Raw genomic sequence first — 13,346 nt, 5'->3', positions numbered from 1 at the left:
TTAAATATCAAGAATGTAGCTGATATGAGAAAACTCATAATATGGTTAATAGTTGTCATAACCAAAGAGCAGTGTATATTTTTTGTGTTCTTTCTCTTTAACTACACATTGGTTGCATTTTCCACTTGTCTCTCAGGTGGGGTGTGTCTATAAATGGATTGTATTTTGTGTGAAATGTTCATACACTGAAGAAGGCATTGGCTGCCGAAACCGGCCTGTCTTACTAATAAAGGGCTATTTTCAGCTAGTTATATGTACTTGACTTAGTATTTTTATTTGGTGACTTCTGGATCATATACTGCTGGCCTTGTGTTGTACATTTGAATGGTTTTGGCCGTGCATCTACCTATCTGCATAGCATCATGTTGGGTTGTGTAATGGAGGAACCACAATTTGCAGTCATCTGTGAACTTGGTCAGCTGAAGTCCCTTGACATTCACCTTTACCTCCAAAAAGTAGATGCCAAATAGGAATGGTCTCAGCCCAGAACCCTGAGGTACCCTGCTGGTGACCAGTTTGTTACCGGAGGTGGGATAACCAATTATGACTTCCTGAGTCCTGCTTGTGAGCCAGCTGGCAATCCAGTGAGTTATGTAAAGGTTTATTCCCAGTTCATTGAGTGTGCCAGCATACCCGAGTGGGTTATTGTGTTGAATGCCTTAGCCAGGCACAGGTCGGCAATATGTACAATTTTCCTGTTGTCCATTGCCTTCATGACCTTCTCAAAGAAGTCCACCAGGTTTAGTATGCATGATCTTCCCTTGATAAAGCCAAACTGGTTGCCTATGTCTTCGTTGATCACTTCTATGGTAATTCGTTCCATGGCTTTGCATATTAGACTAGTCAGACTAATAGGTCTGTAGTTTCTAGAGTCAGTTGATGGTCCACCTTTATGAAGTGGGTTAATTGTTGCAGTCCTCCATTCTCATCGTACAAAGCTTGTTTTGAGGCAATAATTGACAAGTGACTCAATTGGTCCTGATAGGTTATATTTCCAGCTACTGAGGAGGCTTCCTGGTATATTGTCGGGGCCCATTGAGGTGAAATGTGATAAGATATTGTCACCTCTCTATATAAAATGGCACACATTATGAGTATGACTGTGTACATACAGTATAATGATAAAAATGTGTACGCATGCTTATACTGAAAATAAACTGACTGCATGTGAGTGTCATGGGATATTTTCTTGAGAATTTTACTGGTAATTTTCAAAGATTTAATCCTATATTAATAGATGCCATCAGGTGACTAATTTGGTCATTGCACTGCTCAGTTTTTGTGGTTTGCAATAAACATACAGACATATGATATATTCTGAATGATAAAGTGAGCATATATCTGAATCATGTGTTTCTTGTGTTGGTGTAATATCACATTTAAACAGAATTACTCAAAAAAGTAATATTTTCTTTAATTTTTTGTTATAGGAAAAAAAATCGGTTCAGGAAGTACAGACTGAGATTCAAACAATTGAGAGATGATTTCTTTGTGTTGAATACTATTGGCTTATGCAGTATGTAATTATAATTGACTATCATAAATATTTTCTAAGAAAATCTACATACATCAGAGACCCATTTGTAAGAGGTATTGAATGATGGTCCAATGGGCTAATACAAGTTAAACATACAGTGCTGCAAAATGTTTTAATAATTGTTTGAAAACAGAGTTGTAGCTATTGGTTGTCAGGATAAAAATAGAGTCATTCGGGTCTATATCAAATCAACGAAAATCCATTACATCGAATACCAAAACAGTGACAAGTATTACTCGAACTGCGAAAATACCGAATGCACTAAATTGCAAAATTTAAAATATCGAACGTTCATAGTTGGGCAACCCCACCACCCGCTACATACTACCTACCCAAACAAAATAAATAAACCACATACCTACACTAACCAAACTATACTCCTAACCCTAAAGTAAAGCACCAAAACTCAACTTTTAACCCTACACTAAACCCCACATACACAACTATCTATGCACTATCCTTAACCCCTCCCTAACCCTAAGGTCCGTAACTACAGCACACTTCCCCTATGTAGATATACCCAAACAAAATAAATAATACACATAAATGCATTTAACAAAACCCTACTTTTAACACTACACTAAATCTTACACACATTACCTATCTATACACTTACCTTAACCCACACACTAACCCTAAGATCTGTAACTATCACACACTTACCTTATGGAGCTATACCGCAGACAGGCCAACCAAAACACTTTGACATTTCGAATTTCGTGGTTTTGCACATTCGACGATTACATATTTCATGCAATACGTGTCGATGATTTCGTATTCGCGTAAACGGAGTTTTGACAATCTAATAGGAACCCAAGTTATTCTACATAAGCATGTACTGTAATTATATCATCAGTCCTGAATGACTGCCATTATTTTTGAAAGCAAGGTTTTCAATCTTTTTAAATGCATGAAAATGGTCTTTAAACATGGCATTTTTCAGTAAAATTCAGAATGTATGTGCTCCATTGCCTTTGAAGCTAGGATCATGGTCTAAGGATATATTAAAAGTAGATACTCTATTGTAGTTATACGAAAAAATGCACAATAATATTTTTTGGAGAAACATAAAGCAGAAATAACTCATAGTCAGTATTAGAGGCAAGAACTGAAAATGTTTCAATAATAAATTTAAATAATGCATTAGTTTTACATTGATTTTGGTGGCCCCAGAGTACACTGAATGACTGTAAAAATATAACTTGCATTCACTGTTCACATCTGCACTTTAAAGCACATCCTGGTATTGGTCCATTAATATTTTAAGGGTGACGTGACATTAGAGATCACAAAATGGAAAGGACTGAAAAGGATGTTAGCCTGTTAATTTGCTGACTTTTGGAATATGTTTTTAAAGAGGGTAGAGTTCTAACTTCAAGGCAACATTACTAAAATGTGACAGCGGCTGCTTTGGAATGAGTTTTAGAGAAATCTCTTATTGGCATCTATGTATGGTATGGTTAACGTGGAATTTTTTTAGAGAGATTCTGTAGTAGTACATGCATATTACTTCATAATAGCCACAATTCTTAAGACCTATGAGGTAGTTGGGGTATATAATATACTGGAAAGACCATACTTCACATACAGAATATTTCATGCTTTATTGAAAAGTTTTATTTAGAAAATTAAAAAAGTAGTACACAAGGAGCCTTTAAAAGCCTGCTTAATGGCAAGTCTAGCTCTTGGTTAGTTATTTCAGAGTTACAGTCGGATAAGAATCATGAAAAGAGGAATATCCTTGTAGATGCAGTTCTATGCCAGCTGGGAGATGTTTCTTTGTTAGCTATGTTTATCCAGCTTACATCCATATTCTTACATAGGCAATGAAAAAGTGTTTGCGCAAAAAAATGTTGATAGTGTGCCAAAATCACGCAACAGCAAAGGTTGCTCTAAATGGTTTGCAGAAGTTGATAGAAAATGATCTGAAGTCTCCATCTACAAAGGAGAAACATTCAGTTCCCTAATTTCCCTCTTGAAGACTCTGCCTGATGCCATGGATCACAGAACAGAGGACCTATGTCATGTGCGTCGGTTGCTTGTACATTTCATTTACTGCTGTTGGGATCACTTATTTGTAAGTGTAGTAAGTAGGCACATTGCAGTCAGTGAAAGTAGAAGAAAACCGTAAATGGTTTTAAAAGTTGTGCAAATGTGTTTCCATTGAATGAGGCAGTGAGAATCCACTTACTTTATGTGCCCCAATTGTTTGGATAGCAAATTGTTGAATTGAACACATTTATTGATTCTGACATTGCTTACAACTTTCTCTTACAATTAATCCCAAAACATGTTAAATTAATTTTGTAGGGCTTGAGTTTAAAGAGATATTTTCTCCTCATCCCAACATGATTTACTAATCCCAAGATATTACATAATAGTCAAATAAATATATGGACTGTTTTCTTACTGTGGTCATTAAAAGGAAAATGAACAGATGAAATGCGTTGTTTTGTAGTTTTATAGCTTCAACAAATTCAATGATTGTCATCAGAGCCTTAATCTTTAGATTCTGTTTTTAACTTTCAACCTTTGTTTCTTTTGTTATTATTGATAATGTTTCTTTTTTGTAATTCTTTTTTTCTGTAAGTTGCAATGATATTTTGTTCACTGATACATATGTAGTTTTGCATTTTTGTTTTATTTGTGTAAGTGGAAGAGTTGCAAATACCATTTGAAAACAAATTACAATTGGTATTCCACTAGATCATGACAAACAAATTCATGACAGTATGGTCTCTAAACCGTAATCTTCTAACTAAGTCACCTTGTTTAGTCCACAGTATATTTGTAAAGCAATAAGTGAAAAGGTCACACAGGAAAGTTGAAACACCCGATGCCCTTAAGGGGTAATTTGCATATATTGCATGTTGCCTCTAATTCAAGAGGTTTAAGGTATCACACAATTGAAAGTCTAGCTTTGCTAGATCTTCCAGTATACTTGTAGGAAAATGCTGTTTAGAATTACATAGAACACTGGTGCATTTAATAAGAATCTCTTAATGTTTAACATTGTTTAATTTGAAGCAGTAGACATAGCTCTTAAAAGTTTGTGCCAAATATGTATAAAAAGTATCACTGTTAAAGTTAATTAACTGTATTTGACCATGGCTAATCTAGCTTCTTAAAAGGACCAACATGTCCAGCTTTATCTTACACATTCATTTACTCATACAAATGTCATGCAGTATTCACTGTAAGAAGGTCCATATGACACCCAAAGGAATCGTACTGAGTTTCTGAAATATTTTTAAACTCCAGCTTGTAAGCAAGTAGTTTAAGGGTAGTGCTGTAACTCAAAGTATTGTGCAATTTCATGAACTTTGTCCTATGTGTGATACAAAAAGAACATTCTGTGTAGTAAAATGTACCACTAGCAAAATTAAATCTTAGCATTTTCTTCTTTTCTTACAAGGTAATTAGGTTTTGGTGAGCTGGATTTGAAATCATATGATGTCTGTTGCATCATATTTCCACTCTAAAGATAATAACTAAAGCAACTAGTGTAATACTTTTAACAAAGATCATGTCCAAAATACAGAGTAACAAGTATTGAAGTGTGACCTAAAATATGATTTGGCATCAGTCATAGATGAACTGTATTGAGCACTGACTATTTTCCTTGCTGAGTAGTGTTTCTTTCAAAATTTGTGCTGATGTAAAAAGGATAAAATTAAGTAGAACACTTGCCATTGCTACTGTTCATTAAGGGAAGTTTGTTTGTTAGATGTTTGTCTTCTTTTATATTTATTTCTATGGTATTTCCAAAACAGTTAAATTTATAATTAGATGTTTATTGAAATGACCTAATAATATCCAAATGCTTATGATTCTGCACAGTGGATGCTTATTCCCAATGAACATATTTGTCATACACCACTAAATATAAATAAATAAACAAAAGTGTAAAATTTCCTGTGGATAATCTGCATTACATAGGTTCATAGGTGTGTACTAGGCTAATGCCCCTGGGGCCTTTACAAGCCTAGCCATAGGATGACCCTGTTGTTTTTCTTGCATATAGTGCTGTGTAAGAATAATTAAATTTCCTTTTGATTTTGTACAATAGGATGCTTAGACATTTGTCAGGAAGTTTGCGCTATATATGAACTGCACAGCATCGTTAGGATCTTAATATGTAAATAAAGTAGTATTTAATTATTTTTTTCTAGTATGCCATCTAGTGCCACTTCTGTCTGCCTTACAGTCACTGAGTGCCAGGATAGATTCTGGCTCCCCACAAGTCTGAGTACGACAAAAGGTGTAACACAAAATGGAGGAATGGACAAGAAAAAGGTGTAACACAAAATGGAGGAATGGACAAGAAAAAGTTGTAACAAAATGGAGGAATGGACAAGAAAATGTTTTTGCAAAGGCTACTATAGTATGATTCAGCTGAAAACTGTACATTTTGGGAAATGATAGTGAATATTGTCTGGTAAATCTTTGCTTATTGTTGTAGTGATTTTTCAAACGTTGCTATACATGACATTTTAATTCATCAGGTGCTTGAATATATAAATTTAATTTAAAATGTAAAATGTTTAAATGAGTGCTTTTTTATGAATGTACTAGTGTCACTTCAATGATTATATGTACTGATGCCCAGACTTTGATGATGCAAACCTTGAAGGTGGTACCAAAGATTAAGAACCTAGGAAGATTGGTTCAATACTTTATACTCTTGCAATGTGGTGACATTACAATTTAATAATGTTAAATTTCTCTAGAACCAAGAAGATTAACTGTTGCTGCATGTGTGGACTGAAAGAGTTCTTTCATGCATACTAATGCAGCAGTATTTTCGGGGTGGGCATTACAAATTGTTCATTCCAAAATATGCTGTTAAAGATAATGTGCAAAGTTTTTTTTATTGATAAACTGTACATTAAATATACCTATAAAGCAGGTTACAACTTTGGGCACACAATCAGTTTTCTGTACTTTTAAAAACTTTTTTTATGGCATTCATTCAAAAATTAACTTTTACGTCCTACCAAATACAGAATATTTCCAAAATTGCCTGCTGTTGATGCAGTTGTAAAGGCAGTGATAGTTTCTATGAATGCAGGGGAGCCCTAAAGATAATTTTACTATTAATTATTATTATCAAAAATAATTATGCAACTGTCAGCAAAAATATCTGCAAGATGTAGAAAATAATTGTACAATTATATCCAGCATGTTGGCAATTAACAGATTACTTTACGGTTGTTCACTTATTCTATCTTCCAACTGCCCTATCAGATATTTCAGTATGCCCTGCAGGACATAAATAAGGCAGGACATCAGTACAAGTCTGCCAGGATTTAAAAAAAATCTTTTTGAAAGAATATTATAAGAAAAATTATTTCTAAAGCCAGAGAAGATTGATTGCATGCCTAAAGCAGACATGCTCTAATGCATGTTTAGTGTGAACCTCAATAGATGCTTTCTACTTTGTTTTTAAAGAGTGTCTGCAAAAGAAAAAATACTTAGTATGTCAGTATGTCTTTATCTGTTTGCCCAGCATGGGTTATTATATAGTACTCTGTGAATCCCTTAACTAAAGTTTTTTGCTTCTACCCTTGATTTCTATATGTTTTCTTGATAACTTCATGATTTGTGATTACACAGGTGGGTGATATATTTTAAAGTGTAGAAATTACTTCCATTTTATGTAGTGCATTTTCATTGTTTATGTGTTGCCCCCCCAGACACAGTTTTGTGGCCTTTTTTTTTCAAGCTCAAACCTCTTGGTCAGCTGAGAAAGGTATCCACAAGTGAGTTAACTTATATGCCCTAAACCCATAGCACAAGCCAAGTAACATGCCCAGGACTTGGCATGCAATGACGGTCAGTGAGGGCATGTCAGTCACTCCTGCTAATGGGATAATGTCTCAGGTCAATCTTGCCCACTTGAAGCCAGCACTCTTTGTGAGTCTGTGGGGTCTTCAGAGATTCATCCTTTGAAATGCATGCCTCAGGCATTTTTTCTCACACCATTCTTCACATGAGATGAGCTATCAAAGCTGCTTTCCTCTTTTCCTCTTACCTGCTCCAGCTGGTGCCTGAGGTGCTATCAAATTTGGGTTAACTGTTTTGTCATCAGGTCTTCAGCCCGCTAATGCCAGTGGAGCTGGCTGTGTATATGTCATCTTTGGGAGAACTTATCTGAAGGAGAGGATTGCATGGTCATTGTTATACCTGAAAAACACAAAACTCTGCATCTTCTTTTTTTAAGGATTCTATGGCAGCCATGAATGATGTATAATTTGTATAAATTTAGTACATCCAAGACAGCTGCCATGGTTTACATAACACACTTGGAGACTTGAATTATTCAACCTTGAACTACTGTATTATTTATTGAGATGAAGGGCTTGAATTTGTGCCAGAGGTGTAATCCTTGATGACAGACCCCCACTCTTTACAATAAATAGTGCTGACTGTACAACCTTTCACTAGCAGTGAGCAGCAGTTGAAAGACTTCCAGTAAAGATAACTTTTGATTGAAGAAACATACTTTGTGTTTCTTAAAAACATCTTGAGCTACAAACAATTTTTGGCTACCAGTGGTATTTTTCCAACTCAGATTTTGAACTAATACTTAATCTTTTACAGGTTAAGCATAATCTTTTACATGTTACACATAAGCAGGAAGTACCTAACTGGATAACTTTTTATGGAAGATACCGATTGGGAGACCTGCATCAAAGGAGGAGAGGTGAGGATAAGAGAGAGAAACTTCAAGCAAACGAGTATGATGTCCCCACCATAGGCCATCTCCAGAGATAAATTGCATCTTATTTGACTAATAGCACAAAAGGGATAACGTTTAAGCAACTAGTATATTTACTGTATCTGAGCAAATCTCAACTCTTAACTCTATTTTTTCCCAACATAAGGGCAAATTCGGGTATACCATCCCACAAAACCAGAAGGACTTTGAGCAATTTTTACTGTGCAATTATTTCTGTTATTCCCTATATTTCATAGGGCTAGACCCGCTGAACTGGTACACTGCTTTTTCTCCATTTTAAGATGTACATTTAAGAAAATATTCCTTTAGCTTAGTTGCTGGACTCAAAAATCAAGCATTAATATGCCCAAAAATTTGAGTCACCGACATCAAGGTTGGCTACCTGCAAAGTGAAATGGACTGCACTGTTACTTGTATCTATGGCAGACTCTCATAAAATTGTTTCCCAAGTGTAAAACCTTCCAAGTCAGCAAAGGGAAACTGAATATGTCAATACAGAAATCGATGAAAGAGTTTCTGAAGTATTACTGTTGAAGGAAGTAATTTTGTTACAGTCTTCAGTACCATGGTCCTAGTTAGAGCTTAGTTCCCCGCAGGTATTCAGCTGAGGGAAGTTTGCTGATGAATACTGTTGGTCTTTTAGTCTGTGATTTCCTAGAAGCCCTTGCAGGGCTTGTTTATATCTTCTTCTTTTTTTTTTTTTTAAAGAATATAAAAAATAATTAACCTTGCCATGTTTGTTAGGGAAAAGTAAAAGGAGGAGACAGACGTCCGTCTCTGCTTGTGTTGGCCACTGGGGGGGGGGAAGATGAAGGAGAAGAAGAAGAAAACCAGTAAGGAACAGATGTCTTTTCTAGACCGTTCAAGGTTCCAAATTCTGGAGATCTGTAGTAGACATTTCAAATATGAATAACTTCATTTTAAAAATGAAGTTCCGAATGGTAGCCTTAAGGACTGGGGTTGCTAATTTTCATAGTGCATAATTAATTTATGTAATTAGTAGACATAAAGAATATGTACTGTCAAATTGTAGTAAGAATGTCTCATACAAAATGTTTGAGTTTCCTAGTACCACAAGTTTCCTTTCAGTTTGCTGCTGCCTCATTTGGTTTATTTATAAACCAGAGTGTGTTTACAAATTTGTTGCTCCAGTGTTTGTGTGTTAACCAGGGTAGATCATTGATCCCACTGGACCTATTTCAGTTTCAGTCTTGCATAAACACAATAGATACATGACATTATATAGAAAGTGAATGACAAAATGTAATATCTACATGTATTATATACAAAGTGAACATCAGAGCTGGCTTGAAGGTATAAAGACAATAGATTTCCGACACTGTATACAAAGTGCCCGACAAAACACAATATATACATGCATTATATACAGAGTGGATATCACAGATGGCATGCTGAATACATCACAATGAAGAGTAGAGACACAGCAAGGTCAATGAATATTAAAGAATGGAATAAAGCTTCAAGCTGTACAGAAGGACTTCATCTAGTGGTAGAATTCTTGCTATTTATGCATGGGAATGACATTGTGGAGTCCATTTTCAGAGGGGACCCAATTGCAAACACACAGAATTGGCTTAAACGATACACAAAACACACACAGCTATTATAATATTCACACCAGCTTACTACATATATGTGTAGCACGAACAGTTCGGAAACAAATAATATAATATAGTCAGCCTGTAAAAATGCATGCAATGAAGACCACGCAGTTAAAGCAGTACATGATGCTACTAGTTCAGAAGGACATTCAAGTATTAATACGATATTAATAAGGTACATATAAACATTGCAGTGAGTACAAATAATAGTGTAACAAGAAAAAAATTCAAAAGAGGTAGCACCTCTCAGCAGGTGATATTACCTAGAAAATGTGTGATAGAAGGTAGTATGCCAAGGTGATGATGAGACCAATAGTTTGTCGGCATTGGGAGCTGTGGTAAAGGGGATAGAAAATTTAAAAAGTATGTCTGAAAAATTGAAGATGAGATTAAAAAAGTACTATAACCAAAAACAGAGATTAAAAAGGATGTGGGTAATAACATACAGAAGGCGATGTACCAAAATGTAAAACCTAATAAGTATAGGCAAACATCAGGTGAAAGTGGAAAGGTAATAGAGACTGAAAGATATAGGTAAATATAAAAAATAGCTGGGATAGACAATTTGGGGTGGCTTAGGAAAAGGTGACGAAAGAGTAAGAACAGTTCATAGGAAAAGAGAGAATCATAATCTCAACGGGAAAGCGCAGGATGTTTGGGGGTTAAGGCAAGACCTACACATTTTAAAATGATTGGATTTGTGATTCTTATCAGATGGCATTTAATTTGAGTCACTTTTTAGAGAGGTACTAGATGATACATCACCTGCATAGTGGAAGTTTTAGCTCTGTGTATTTGGTATTTGTTAGACACTTTGAAAGTCCTGCTGGCTGTATACTAAGTGAGCAAAACATTGGGTGCTTTACAGCTGTCTTTAAAAAGAAATTTGTATGAGAGTTAACTGCGGAAATTTGTTTTTGTTCTCAAATTCTATCCAAGTTAGTATGCTTTGCATTACGGTGATGAGTTAAGAAGGAAAATGAGCAGCAAATCCTGCAATATTGTGGAATGTAGCCGGACATTTATATTTTCTATGGCATTGATTCCACAGGAGTTTTGGCAAAAGTAGAGTGTTAGCTAAAGTTACACGAGTTTGTGGAGATGGGTGTCTTTGTATTCTGTAGACACACTTTTTTGTCTAACTCCTTTGTGGGTTTTCAGACATATTCTTCAAATGTTAGTCCATTATTATTGGTAAAACTTGAGCATTTGCAATTTTGTACAATTTTTTGAAGGAGTTTTCATTTCATGGAGTATTAATTCACTGTGTTTCAGCCAAGAGAGAAGGACATTTATGTTCACAGTTGATTAGGGTGTTACTATGGGTACTGTGCATAATTGTAGCATTGTCTGCATATTGAATTCATTTAGTCTTTCATTGTGGAGGTGCATATCATTAGTGAAAGAAGTGAACAGCAAATGCCTTAGAATAACTCCTTGAGGCACTTCAGTACTTAGGCGGACATTGTTCAGATATGCATTGTTCCAGGCTGCAGTACTTATGCGGACATTGTTCAGTTATGCATTGTTCCAGGCTGCAGTACTTATGCGGACATTGTTCAGATATGCATTATTCCAAACTGCAGTACTTATGTGGACTTCGTTCAGATATGCAGTGTTCCAAGCTGCATTACTTATGTGGACTTTGTTCAGATATACATTGTTCCAGGCTGCAGTACTTATGCGGACATTGTTCAGATATGCAGTGTTCCAGGCTGCTGCTTGAGTTCTTTTCAGGATTTCAGGTGCTTATCATAGAAGATTCTTTCTTGACTTGCATTCACTACATCTAGAAGAATTTTTGAATTGAAGGCCTTGTGCTAAGAACCATATTTAAGAGTTTCTCTCTCCTTTATGCATAAAGTGGTCTCTGATCTTTCTTTGACTCAATCTATGCAATTACATGTCTTATTTCCTTACAAGGAGGACATCTGATGACATAGCCTTGCATGCCATGAATGTACAGAGACAAAGGAGCCTGGTGCATGATCAAGGGATGTAACATTCTAGTCAGTAATACCCCTGTACTAACTGCAAGTGTAGTGTTAGCAGGAGCACTTGTGGCAGGTAAGTCACAATGGGCATGTAAGTGCAAAGTAATATATCTGAGGTGTTTCCCACAGTTGTGTGACCAATAAGTTAGTGTACTGAAGGAAGTAGTTGTGACAGTACAAAAGGACTTGCTTCACTGAAGAAAAAAATAACATGAGAAAGAATGTTTTCTTTCCTTTCATGTGTGTAGCTAGCTTTTTGTTTTATGCTGTATTTCGCTATTTTCTCTATTATGTTGTATGTTCACTGTTGAAAACTATGTCCCAACAATCTGGAAAAATTCATCCATAATCACTATCCATAGAAGCAGCAACTTAACAGACCTGAATATTTAACGACCCTGTCCCCCCTATCCAAAATTATGGAAAGATGCACACATTCTCAACTAATCAAATTCCATAGCTTGCTTTCTCCCACATGCCATGGTTTCAGGCCATATCGCAACTGACTAACCACAGCTTTACCAATACCATCAATCAACTCAGTAACAATGGGGATCTTGTCTCATTTATTTTTTCTTGACCTGTCAAAATCTTTTGACACTGTATTGCATCGGAAATTGTTATATGAACTAGAATTTCTTGGTCTAAATAAATAATTTCTAACCTAGTTCCATAGCTATCTGTTAAATAGGCACAAACACTCAAGTGGAAGCAAGATCTCTCAATTTTCCTGCCAGTTACAGTTGAGGTTTCCCAAGGGTCCATACGTGATTCTCTCCTTTTTAACATATTCTTCAACAAACTCCATACCACTTCTCAACAAGCAGCCCTCATTCAATATGTGGACGATGCACCACTCATCTTCTCTGTGCAATCGCTACATACCCTACAAGATATCACTCAGTAAGCTTTTCTGTCCATACAACCCTGGCTAAGCAATGCAAGTCTACTCCTCAACCTCAACAAGAGAAAACTAATGCCCTTTACCCAGAAAAGTATCAGAAAAAAAACCACAAATTCCTTATCCTGTCATCTGACAACACAAAATTGGAATGCATACCACAAACAAAGTTACTCAGAGTCTTACTTGATTGCAACCAGCACCTGCACCAGGCCATAAAAACACCCACTGGAAACTAGGATTACTCTACAAAACAAAGCATTTTCTCAGAGTCCACAAGAAAATCCATCCCCACCATTTACCTACTTCCATCCTTTCTATATGCATCCAATCTCTTTACAAATCTCAGTATTAGTTTTAAAATAAACGTGATGCATGTTACAATTAATTAGCCACATTTGCAGCAAATATCTCATTAAAAACATCATTGTGTAGCCTTTACAGATTTACACTGACTAGAACTCCCTCACTAACATACATATTTACAACTTATTCCCCCCCCCCCCCCCCCAAAATGCCCATGACTGAACAAATATGCATACTCCAATTC

Source organism: Protopterus annectens, chromosome 17.part0, assembly GCF_019279795.1.
Source record: "Protopterus annectens isolate FY-2018-M chromosome 17.part0, PAN1.0, whole genome shotgun sequence".
NCBI classification, from domain to species: Eukaryota; Metazoa; Chordata; order Ceratodontiformes; family Protopteridae; genus Protopterus; species Protopterus annectens.
The sequence above is the reverse complement of the archived record's forward strand: the minus strand, read 5'-3'. Positions refer to the sequence as shown.